The sequence below is a fragment of the Prorops nasuta genome, unplaced genomic scaffold, assembly GCF_024137725.1.
Source record: "Prorops nasuta isolate Cenicafe-Biocafe unplaced genomic scaffold, Cenicafe_Pnas_1.2 PNAS00015, whole genome shotgun sequence".
NCBI classification, from domain to species: Eukaryota; Metazoa; Arthropoda; class Insecta; order Hymenoptera; family Bethylidae; genus Prorops; species Prorops nasuta.
This window is the reverse complement of record NW_027116812.1, coordinates 4,920,056-4,933,188: the sequence shown is the minus strand read 5'-3', so window position 1 is coordinate 4,933,188 and position 13,133 is coordinate 4,920,056. Positions and strand designations below refer to the sequence as shown.

The window sequence follows — 13,133 nt, the reverse complement described above, 5'->3', positions numbered from 1 at the left end:
TTAATGAAATGGCTAGTATATTATCCAATGTTTAGTTTGATTTACAGCCATTTATGTCACGCTAGCACGATACCGAGCAAGGTCAAGCATAATATAGTGTATTGACCATCCGTCATCTTTTTACGAACGCTTGGCATGGTGAGACGTTTACTGCTAGTCGAACTTCTAAAAGTGCCTGATTTATGCCATGTGGTAGGAGAAGGACAGCCCACCCCGTTCTAAGAAAATGAGCAGGTAGAACGATAAACGTCTCGTGCAATCCCAGCGATGAGGTCTGGGACCAGTCACTTGGTTTAAGCAAAGCGTACCTGTTTGGAAAAAATCATTACAATATATGTTTTTGTTTATTGAAAACCGCAAAGTGCAAATGAGGACTTTATGAGTGTATATACAGGCTGAACGTGTGTGTCCAATGGAATGAATTATCCAATGCGTCACAAGGGCATAAGACGTAATTCAACTACCAGACACGTGCACCGAGCGTTATTGCGGACCGTTAACGTTGTTTACGAGCGACGATCAAATTGTGTTAACATCTGTTGTAATTGATCGAACGTAAAAATGACGAAACCCCCGTTGAGTCTTGGCCATTTGCGTTGAGCACAGCAAAAAAGTGACGAGAGCATTTTTAAAGTTCCATCGCTATTCTGCCTCGATCGATGCTCGAAATGACAAAAATATCACACGATGATAAAAAATTATAGCTATTAAAGATAGCAAAAGAAATTTCCTGAACTTGATTAAAATAGCAACGCGTTGGTGGACAAACGCTGTGACGAGTCTTGTTGATCTTTTAAGGTAGCAACGAGTCATTTACGTTTAATGATAAAAGAAGAAGAGCAGTTATTGGTAAATCGGTTTACTTGCTATCCGACGATACCTATATCTACCAGATAATGGAAAACTGAGAAAGGATCAGGATGCGATTTTCCAGATAATTTTTTCTGACCTCTATTATCCCTGGGATAACTTTCCCGTAAAAATACTTCATCTTGGAATTCGCTAAAGATTATTGGCGGTCCGTAAAGTCCCCACAGGCTCGTTAGGATACGGCCAATTTTCTTTAAACGAGAATGTCGTACTAGCATATTGATCAAGGTCAAAGATCAAAAGGCTTTGGATATTTTTTCAAAAATTCCATCGTCTCGCTTTTACAACCTGCTCTATGGGTTTATAAAAATCATAATTTTCATTTTGGACATACTTTGGAATTTCTTAATACTCTTAATACATATAGTATATATATATGCATAGAGAACGAGTTTTCTATAATTTAGAGTTATTTTGGATTTTAATGGTATTACACGCGCGAGTATGACGAGAGCTGGCATATTGTTGAGTCATGTCGCTAGAGGAGCGTGAGGCATCTCGGGTGAGATTTATCGTTTTTACACCTCGGGCAGAGCTCGGGTCCAAACGATCATGGTAATTACGGTTGTTACCGGGTAATTCGATGATCGAAAGACGCGGCCTCCTGCACTATCTGATGCACGGTCCGGCGAAATTCTCCTAAGCTCATGCGAGGTATCGCAGGAGCACTGGGGGGAGAAGAGAGCCGAGGAACTCTCGAGGTTCGAGTAGAGCATCCCGCTTGTCGGGGGAGAGGGGGGAGGGTACTGGATAGGAAGGCAGCAAAGATTTATCGTCCAGACCTTAAGATATGGAAGGCAGACGAACTTATTTATGGAGTATGTACGAGAACGAAATCAATATCATGCAGATAGGCGTGAGATATAACTCCGATGTGTAACGCTTCGTCCAGGAAGTGTTGGGAGCTCCTTATGTAAATATTCTCCATGGCAAGGCTTAAAAATAATTAAATGAAAAATGATAGCGCATTCCGACTGGCTCATGCAAAGCAGCTGGGACGCTCTATGCAAAACGAGATGCAGCTATTAATAAATTACAATTTTAACATAACTGAAATTAGAGCGCGCGTGTAACAATTTAAAAGAAGCAATTAACGAAAATGATGATATGCGGCGGATGTACGGAGTCGTCGCTCAAGCCGCTCGAGTCTGCAGTTAATGGAGAAATTGGCTGGAACGAGATTGCCATTGAATATAATTCTGCAAAAATGATTTATCTAATTCATAGAGAAGTGTGGATCGCTTTAGTTCGGGAGGATTAACTCGAGACACGTAGTCTAGAACGTCAGTTCCTCCAACTTGACGAAATCATCCCATGCACCTGACATCGTTGTCTTAAGACTGTTATCCGTAGCACAGTAGACGCCTGTGTCTGTATTGGTGCAGTCTACAAGGATGACACGTCACGTGCGAGACAATGCAAACAAAGAAGACAGCGCAACGGCAGAGGAATCTGCGCTGGAGCTAGTCTGCTGGATAGCCTCGAGGGGAACTCAACATTGGTCGATCTATACTAGCTAGCTGCATTCAGTGTCGAGGTCGTGCCTCAGGATCACGTTCCCAGGAACGCCAGACGCCATCCTCCACCGCCGATTTCCTCGTAAGATGCCCCCTTTTGTCTTCCAGCACCACTTTCAGCTTAGCCGAGCGTTTAATAATCAAACCAGACCAATAAAACCACATTTATCCCACAGACATCGCCTTAGACAATATAATTCACTTTGTTCCAATGCACACTCGCTTAACGATTGCTCCCAGAAAACTTCTCATCGTTTGTAATAACTATTCGTAACGCGAGACAATAGAATTTTTCTTCGTCCAATTAAGATTTCGTTGAACTGAATTCACTGGGAAATCTGGGGGAGAATCTAGAACTCGTTCTGCCACTGTTCCTCATCTTTTCTTCCTTCTAATCATTTTTCGTTTCCGCGACCCAAGGAAAAGAGGTGAATGTATCTACGACTTCTCGGAAATACCACTGCTGAAGCTTCCTCGAGCGAAAGGGTAAACTTCAGAAAAGAAACTTGGAAAAGAGACTGGTTCGGTACACTGTGCAGGCTTTGGAGTCTTTCGCGAAAATCCTTGAATCTGATAGAGCTATATAACTGTACGTCGACCTATAGGGTTCGATTGCCAATTTTTATCCCTTGGGACAATTTACGAAATAAAGCCATCGCGTTTGCCAATAAAGCTTTTAGATTTGAGATTATTTTTAAGACCTTTTAAAAAATCACAGTCATGGACCAATGGGCAATGAGACTCTATATCGAAATGGGCCACCATGAAGAAAAACTCATATTTCCCGGGATGCCGTATACAGTCGGAAGATTCGTTCAGAGTGGTTATATAAAGTTTTTTCAGTCTTCCTCTCGAAACGGTGTATGTGCATCCTTTTCCGGAAGATTCATGGAGGTTGCAGCACGATCGACCAGTGACCAATATCGGACGGTACGTAATAAACCCCCCGGTGTCCCACAGATAATCCCCCCAACCTTTGGCTATTGAAGCAATATTATGTGTAACGACGTGCTTTTGCATGCGTATGAAAAATATACATGCGCGTGAGTGAGCTTGCGCATACACACACACACACACACACACACATTCACCAACTCCGCACGCATTTGCCGCAGATGCAACATTACCTAGTCCAACATTACTCATGCACATCTCCAATGTTTTTACCTCGACCATAATCCACAACTCGGAACACACAATATTTCACTTCAGATTCGTGGTTAATACCCCAGCTTGGCTCATAACGAAACAACATACTCCCATTAATAAATGTAAGCAAAATAATTGAGAGGGAGGAGAGTTGCGCGAAAAGCAGAAATTAATTAGCGGATGGAATCTAAACCGAAGCTTAAAGTAGCCTGTATATAGCGACAACGCCTTTAATTGTGTCTTACCTTGGGATCTTCCTATTATTCCTTCCAAGTTCACGGATCCTCCTTTTCAAATAAAATTACTTTATAATGAATGCAAATACACTCCGTGATTGTCGGTTAAGAGCCGCGCGAGTAAATCGGAAGCTTCGTTAATTGAAAAAGTCGTAATGTAAAATAAATGTCGTTTAAATTGGACACTGATGATACGTGATATTCAATTCACTCTGGAGTCTCTCGTACGATCGATTATCCTTCAGGAGCTCGCATGTTTCGCGCAGTTTTGGTTGGTCCCAAGGTCAAGTCTTGTGTCACGTGCAAATTGCCTAATTAAGTCTCTTATTCCAGATACACTACTCCTTCGGGGCTGCTTCGGAACTTTGGATTATACCTCGAAGAAATTTGAGCAAGGATAAAGCTTCGATCGATTCTCCTACTGAAATAATTTTGTAGTGGTTGATTTTTCATTGGAAATTTCTTCGTAATTTCTTCCGCTGCCTTGACACGAAATGCCAATAATACAATTTTAGAGTTGTCTAAAAAAAGATGAGAAGGAGAGAACTGGTTTATCTCTTCGTTACAGTCTAGCTTTTAACCACGTGTGCCTTGTCGAATGTGAACTGGAAGGGTAACCGTTAAAACGCCGACTACTAATGCAGCATTCCGGTTTGCTTACGTGAAATCCTTGAACCTGCGAGCGCTAAAGTGCTGGAATGGCAGTGAGTAAAGTGCTGAGAAAGCTGCAGGGCCAATGGAAAAGCTCGGTTAGCACACGTGTGGCCTGTCAATATGACGGGATGCACTTGACGTTGTTTGTTCAGCTTCCAGTTGCTGACGACCTCCAAGTCCACAGCAGCCACGATTTTTATCAAGTCAAGACGAGACTCCGTAAAGAGCTCTCGTAATTCAAATATTAAAATGTCATTTCTCAATCTTCATATCCAAGCATAGAGGCTCTCTCTCTCTCTCTCTCTCTCCTATCCCTCCTCCCTCTTTCTCTCTTTGATGAATTTAATCCATAATTCTCCCAATGATCGTAATATTTAAAACGAATCTTGAAACAATTGCAATGTGTCATGCACGTCACTGCAAACTATCACATTTGCAAGACTTTTTAACGAACATAAAGTACCTATTACATACAATGCTGAACATTACAAGATATATTTACTCTCAGTGGCAATGAGTCAAAAACACACTTAAGCACATCTATTTACACGAAGAAGGAAATATTTGATTCGTCGTAAAGGTATGAATGGAAAAATTGGACGATTGTCTAGTTTCGGCAAGTTTACATGGTTTACTAATTATAATAAGAGTATACAGAGAGCGGATAAATATATCGAACGTTGGCAGGATGTTAAAGCGACGACGGTTCGCAGTTGCACGCGGAAAGACAGTTGAAAGTCGGAAGCTGAAGAGGTCGAAGTGCGATTCGCGGAGTCCTCTGGACTCGACTGGCGGCACGAGCCGATGATGGTAAGGCCGTCGAGGAGGGTGAGCGAAGTTGGGTTGCCTGGGGGTGGAGGGTAGCGAGAGGAGACTGGAGCTCCGCTAGAACGCTGGCTTGGAGGGGTTTTCACCCCTTCCAATATACTCTTCCACCCTCCCTCACTGGGTTTCTCCATCCCTCTCGCTTCCACCCCTATGAGCAAATGCGCCGCCGCCTTGACGCTGTTCCAACGACATCGCAGCTTTTCGCGTCTCAGGAAACTCGCGGCATGCTATAAAATCCAAAAGAAAGGCTTGCTCCTGAGAATCCGAAGAATAACCCTGAAGGGATGGGATACTGCTCACTGCGGAAGGAAGTAAGTAGAAATCGCTGTAGGTTTTCGTTCGATAAACACGAGAGCAGGGCGATCTCGGTCGGCGAAATTTTACTTTTTATCCGATACCTTCCTCCCGCTCGCTCCGAGTGCATATTCCAAGACACGAGATTTCGATTCGGCTGTACACGCTCAAAGCCTTTTCCAAGAAATCTTAGAGTACTTACTTTTAATTCATATCGAACTCTGAAAGGACAAAAGTTGCTTCGCTCTTACTCCATATTGGCCTGTTCGGTGGAATAAAGCATGTGTCTCTGTGATCCAAGTCTATCTGTGTATACATGACAATACGATGAATTATTAATTACTTTTGCAATAGTGGTTTAAAATTTGAACGAATATAACACTCGAACGAGAGGCGCAAAGAATGGGGCCGGGGTGAAAGGAAGTTTCATCGACTGATCGCAGCTGCGTTGTGTGCAGACGGGACAGTGCGGAAGCTGAACTGTTTCATTTATACCTGCACGTAATTTCATAGTCCCTTGCGCACGCAGACCACACGCTGGGCGCGCCTACGCAGTTAGGCCGGAAAATAGCAAACGCGACGCGGCCCTGTCAAATCCAGCCTTTTTTTTTATTCCACCCTTTTTCCCGGCAGAAGTGAAATTCTCACTCGAGGCCAATCCCACTATAGGATTTCTCAACGAAAACCGTCGACGGTGCAAGAATTTCGCTGCTACCTGACGACTTAACTCGATTTCCGCGAGCAAAGTAAATTTGACTCCGCTCCCAGGACAGAATTGCTGCTTATAGCAGTTAGCGATATTCGATAACCGATATTCCTTAGACAGGGGGGAGATCGGTCAATGATGTTAAAATTTTTAAGCGAGAAGCAAGAATCGTGTGTAAGTCAGGAGATTACTTTGCAGGAAATTGCAGGCTGAAGTGAAGAGAAAATAAAATAAAATATAAAGTCAGGTTGCAGAAGTTGATAAAATGCAGGCAGAACTTTATATTTTCTCGCAATGAGGTTTTGGTGGATAGCTTCATGGAGTGTAGCCTAGCTGTGTAGTATGTGACAGTCGGAGAATAAATATTTGCACGTATTTCAACGATTAGTTGGTTATAAGCGACGCGAACTGCTTCCTATACGTTCCACGATTACTCAGCCCTTCACCTTTCCCGTTACTACCCCAGGCTTCAACGATATTGGAAAGCCCAGGGACATTACGAGCACGTGCATATATAGTATACCCCATATGTACCTATCCAGTCGCCAAGCCAAGCCAAGTCTTCCTTTTCCTTTTTCCCGATCAAATATGTCGCTCACTACCGCGTCTGCAATTGCTTCCTCGCACCAAATATTATTTTCCAAAAATTCTCCTTCGTGTCCCACATGCGAAAATTTCAACTAGCAAAATCGCCTGGCAACTCATCTAATATAGCTGGTATCTCTCAGGAGTCTTGTATTATCGTATACGTTATACGTTTCGAGATGCGAGGTGAAATTCCTTGACAAGGGTGATTTATGAAGGGAGCCCGGTGTATCTGGTCTAATTTATAATATTTATCTCCTGATGTATCTACTTGTATCTCGCAAGTAAGTCTTCCGCCATCTTGAAGGAGCCAGAGGACCGATCAAAAACTCCGTAGCCGTTTCCCCAGGTTTACACCCCGTTTCATGTCTTGCCCATACCTACGCTATATATATATATATACTTACAACGTATGTAAGTCCCGTATACCGACGTAGACTCGAGAATCGAGTAGTACAGCTCTATAATCCGCCGGAAAGTGAGTATCAATTCTGGATATAGATTTAAATCTTTCACGAGAGGTCTATAACATTCCCTCGTAATTTTCGGGAATTTACCGAAAACACACGAGGACGAGAAAGCTCGGCTCATCGTACAATGTATTCGAAGATATTAAATTAAAAATCTGTGTGTGGAGAAAAAGAGCATCTTTCGGAACGGATCTCGGTTACCATTAATTTTAGTAAGGTGTGAAAGGTTCGAAGGTTAAAGCTGATAATGGATGTTCGACAGGATCCAGAGTGGCAGTTTCCTTTGTGGGAGCTGCGCGAGGGTTTGCATTGGCGATCGAGAGGGAGTTGTTGGCAGGACAGACCGTGGCAGTCGTGGCACTTTAGTAGCTGTAGAGAGACTGGCTAAACGGTGTAACGTGGAAGCCTTTAAGGGCTGGGTCGTAGGAATGCGATGCTGGGTCCGCGACGTGACACGCATCGACGAGACGAAACGCGTTACTCGCTGCATGCTAATGTCTACTGGAAATCAGAAACGTCAACTGGAGCAACGCTGGGTAACCTGGGGGACGCCTACCGGGATTTCCAGCAGATTCAATTCTCTCAATGATGATTCCTCGCTGGACGCGATGCTCTGTGAATTACGTGATAATCCGTCACGTCACATCCTGCCACTCCATCATTGCGATAATCAGCTGTTATTCTGATAAGAGGAAATATAATGAATTACGTGCCAGGCTTAATATTTACTCTCCAAAACTCCAAGGTTAATTCGATCCTGTTTCGGAACACTGTATATCCTTCATAGTTGCGTGGTATAGTTGCGATTGATCCTCTCTCTCTCTCTCTCTCTCTCTCTCTCTCGCTTCCTCGAACATATATATATATATAGTAGGTAGCTCCGCGGAAGTCTGTCAATTCCTTCCAGCTGAGCGAGATCGCAGGCAGTCGGCCAGAGGAGAACCATCGATCATCATGCTCCTGGCTTAAAAAGATTATGATTGCGCCACACGGATTAGCGATACAGGATGAAAAATGGAATGCTAGGAAAACAATAATTTCTCGATAATTCAAAGTTCGCTCCGATCTCGGTTCTTGCGTGCTGTTTTCGAGCCGTGATGCATCGCTGCATAATTGCGCCAAATGAAAATAAGCCAGGGAATATTCCGCGGAGCGAGTGAAACACGGTGATCGACTGTACGTTACTGATGCTGAAGAAGAGGGAGGAAAAATACGAGGAACATAAATAAATAACGTGGGAAGTTAGTTTCTGGCACGGTTATGGACTGCTTCCTAACAGCCATGAAACTGCACAAGGCGCGCCTCTATAAATAGCGCTTATGCCGTTGATATCCTTCGTCTTATAACGCAGAATATTGCCCGCCATTTTTTCATCCCTTTTTTCTCAGAGATCCTCGAATATTTTCTTTCGGTAACCAGATGTTGTTGCAACATTTTTGCAAAAAATCACATTCCAAAGACTGAAACTTTTCACTACGTTGTGAATAAACAATTGTTTAATTCTATATCGGATAATCGGTTGTTAAATGTTGAGTTTGGCTGAACCTGTTGCAGCGCGCACTCAATATTCATACGTTGTTGCTTTTCGTGCGGTAGCAGCAAAATTTTTCTTTCTTTGTCAAAGTGCATCATACTTTGTGTATTGTTTGTAGAAAGATCTGCTATATTATAGTATATATATACTATCCACACAGCATCACCAAACATTTGCGATGCTGTAAAGCTCCGCTTCATAATGTACTCAGGATCGAAGGGAGGCTAAAGTTGCATCCCACTCATGTTAAAACGACTTTCGTTGGGCCCTTTTTTCCGTGCATGACTCGAATATGCACCAGGGTAAATAATGTATGCCAAAGCTTCGTGGACGGATTTGGCGCGTCATACACTTCGAGCCGGAGTGAAAGTGCAACGAAGACTAATGTTTCGAGCGAACTCTTTCTTCGTTGCACGTGTTCCGATTAACGCACCTAATGCTGTCGCGATAATCTTGGATAAATTCCGACAGGATTTCGCGTAGTCCGCGTGAATTTGGTCGGATGTAATAACGGGAGAGGAATCATCATCCTGGTATAAAGTAATATTTGGTCCGAATTAGGAGGATAGAGGGTAGTTGAAAATATATACATAAGGTCAAGGTCCTGTAATTTTGTGGAAAAAGAAAGTGGTGGAAATTTTTGAAGGGACGACAGAACCTTTTTTTCTCGTCCGTCAGGAACGACTAGGTTGAAAATGGTAGCAGTAGGTAGCCTAGCAGTAGCAGCAGAGCGAGCAGCAGTCTGTTGGAGGCGCAATAAAAAGGTAACTCAGACGCGAGAGTTTCTATACCTGGCTCGCAACCTCGCGATAAATTCCATTAGTAGAATTTACTGTGCACCTATACCGACGGACGAAGACTTAAATCAGTGAAAGCAGAGCTTCTCAACCGGGCCCAGCAGTTTCTTCGTACAGCTATCGATCCAGACCGAGTTAACTACATTTTTTAGGAAAATCCATTGGACTTGGGAAAAAGCAAACTCTCTTTGAGCCGGCTAAAATAAGTTCCATCAAGATTACATAGAATCTAGGGCAATAAAAAGCTGCGTTTGACGTAATTCGAGGTTAAGCGCGCGCGACACGGAAGGGCAGAGAGGTTAGGAATCGGCGGAGCAGCACTGTGCAGGCTATTAATCGGTAGAAGAGACGCCAGAGGGGCGAGAGGAGGGGAGGGGGGTGTGCAAAAGGGGGTTGGGGAAGAGAGAGAAGAATAATAAGAAGAGTGGCAAGGAGAAATGGGCACTGGCGCGAAAGGGGAAAGGATCGTTCTTCTTGCTGGTGGCGGAGTAAAAGTGGTCCGAGAAGGAGAGGAGGAATTGGCTAAGCCGGGTAAATAAATACGATAGCGCCGAGCAGTTGGGGAAAATTTGTAAACGAAGTAGCCGAGCCGATAATCTGAGCCGTTTTCGCGTGCCTGACGACGTTCTTCCGGCCCGTCGGAAGACTAACGACGTCTTCCCCCTCTTATCTGCTCGGTCACGTAGTCCCAGCTTTTTCGCGTCCTATAGCGTCTGCGCCTTTTCCACCTTTCCTTCTTTTTCCACTTTCATCTTGCGCGCACGATGTAAAGTGCGAGGACGCCTCGAGGATAAGAATCGCCAGCATTCTCGGTTAATTTAGCCGGCTACGAAGCGCCGTAAATAGGAAACGTCGCGACGACGCGTCTACTTGCGAATGCCAACGGAGCGCCGGCCCGGGCTGCACACAGTGCACCGTGCACGGCCGAAACGCACGTGCGACCAGCTGCGATAAACCGACTGGAAACGCGAGAAAACTCGGAGAGGGAGAGACCCTCTAAACACGGTAGCACAGCGCAAGTTTTTGCATTCCATGATATACAGCACGGAAAGGTAAAATTGCGTGAGAAATAGATCGCAATGGAACTTGACGGTATTGGGTTGATACGAATGAATAATTTTGAGAAAGGAATGGGGTGTAATGGAAGATATAGCGTAGCCGCATTGCACAGACACCCATCCATAGAATATTCATGTACTGCAGTTTTCACCTTGCTACCCCCCCCCCCCCCTCCTCTCTGCCCTCCCTCTCTCGTTGGCAGGCATGTTTCTCTTGGGGAAATACAGTCTAGGACGGTCGCACGCAGCAGCTAATCCGGCACCTGTCACCGACTGACCCGGAAATGTAACGTGCATCATCAGAAATTCCCCCTCCCAGTCAACACACCGACAAGAATTAACTCCCTTCTACTAAATATTCCTACAAATCACTAATATTATCACAAGTGATTTCCGTATCTAATCATATACTTTATATTCCATGCTAAACTACCCAAAGTTTAAATTTGGAATTTTCAGCATCTCTTTCGAACAATTTTTCCAATCGGATTGCCACTATAATTACGTTTCAGGTGGCACAACGGTTTATATCGATTAAAATCGAAGAGCCAGCCGTTTCATCCATCGAGCTATTTTGGTTGCACAAACCTGCCGACCGGTCCACGTACGCGCTACCGGCTATACAATACGGTATGAAATAAAATGTACAGCACTACAATGGCGAGGGCTTGTTAGTATTGTTTTCTTCCATTTCTGTTGTTTTTCCTAACAATCCAGAATCGATTAATCGACGATTGCACTCGACGCAGTTTTTACCAGGGAATATAGTGCGTTTTTCAAGTTTTTGTGGAAATCGCCGCTATCCAGGAGATATTCGCGACAAAGCCGTTGCATTAGCGAAGCTTGTAGAGCAGACCGGAAACTGATTGAACCGTAAATTGTCGATATATGAAAATCTGCGTTCAATCACCGGGACATAAAAAAGTGATGAATTTTAGGGCCGCGCATATATACGGCTGGCTGAAAAACAGCGAATCCGATCGATTTAAAGGAAGCTACGATCTTGGTGTGCGACACAATTATAATTAACGATTAAATCGGACTGGACCAGCAGTAGTAAATTTTAACGTTTCGGTCGTCAATGTCGAATGGCTAGGGCGGCCTCGACGTTTTAAGAGCGCGTCGCCATTTCCGTCGACAACAAACGATTTTGTTAGCTGTGTGCTCCGCGAACGACGCTTGGTTTGCACATATATAGACACAATATACATGTGCACAAATATGCTATATACAAAATACATTCCTAAAATGCGTAACAACGTGTCGTGATTGGCTCATAACGATTATCATGAATCGACGTGGGCAGAAAATTATATATCGTTTTTATCGATTTTTCTACGCGTCAAGCAGAGAAGTGAAACTGTTGAATCGTGCTTAAAACTTTGGACACATTCCGATCGCGATCGATACCTTGCACGAAGACGAATGGCCCGCGAATTGCAGACTAAGTAGGATGTCAAGCCGAAGCTCCAGCATTTTCCCTCCCGGCCTTTCTTCTGGCCTCTCGCCCCGAGCCTAGGCTGGAGGCTGGAGGCTGGCTGGAGGCTGCTGGCTTCCCCCGTTTATCGTTCCTCGCCCCCGCAACAAACGCAAGCCGCATCCATCATGCGAGGCACTTTGTCACCACGGGATCAACAGCGCTTAAATTGTATTCGCGATTCGAGAGCCAGCTCATAAATTCTCATCGCTGCGCGACAGGCCTTCCTCGATCCTCCTTAATGCGTCAGGGCGCACTGAGATTCGACGGATTTCCTCCTACCCTTTAACCCTCTTCGATTCTTCTCTTCTTACATTAGTCGCTTTCAATCTATCGCTACGTTCATCTCCTACACGCGGAAGATCTCACTGTTGTAGCATCGACTGATCGACAGCTTGGAAAACTCCATCTGTTTCCCCTTTTCGGAACATTAGAGAGACGACTCCACTCTTTCTCTCTCTCTCTCTATATATATATATATTATAAGTTTACTCTCTTATACATAGAATAAATATACTTGAAAATCCAGATATTTATTTAACATTGCTCGAGAATGATTTGTCGAACAAAAATTGGAATTCGTAAATCGTTACGACACGACGCATTGCGGACAATATCTCTTGGAACGTTTGAAATGGCTCGTATAGTTATAGCACTGCAGAATACCTGTCGTTAACTTGGCCAATCTAGCACGAAGTATCCGGCGAACGTATTCATGGAAGAGCCAAATACATCGAGTTGTATCGTCCCTCGAGTATGGGCAAATGTTCGTCGAACAATAGAACACCGATACACTTGCGATTATTGTTACACGGAGAACCACGCGTATATAAGTTTTGCTCAAATTTCTTCCACTCAAATTAACCTCTCTCTCTGTATATACGTTCATTAGAATTAACCAAGTGCAAGAATTATTGGTCCATCTGTCGCGGATCGAATAAGCAAGATATATACTTGA

General features: G+C 44.0%; 1 protein-coding gene across 1 annotated transcript in view; it reads right to left on the bottom strand.

The window, feature by feature from the left end:
* The window catches only part of Ten-m (teneurin transmembrane protein Ten-m), a 388,572-nt gene extending 384,214 nt beyond the window's left edge, over positions 1-4,358 (bottom strand). Inside the window, exon 1 of the mRNA XM_066736568.1 lies at positions 3,782-4,358. The gene's annotated coding sequence lies outside the window, so the exon portion shown is untranslated. The remainder of the gene's footprint in view (positions 1-3,781) is intronic.
* Positions 4,359-13,133: the final 8,775 nt, after the last annotated feature.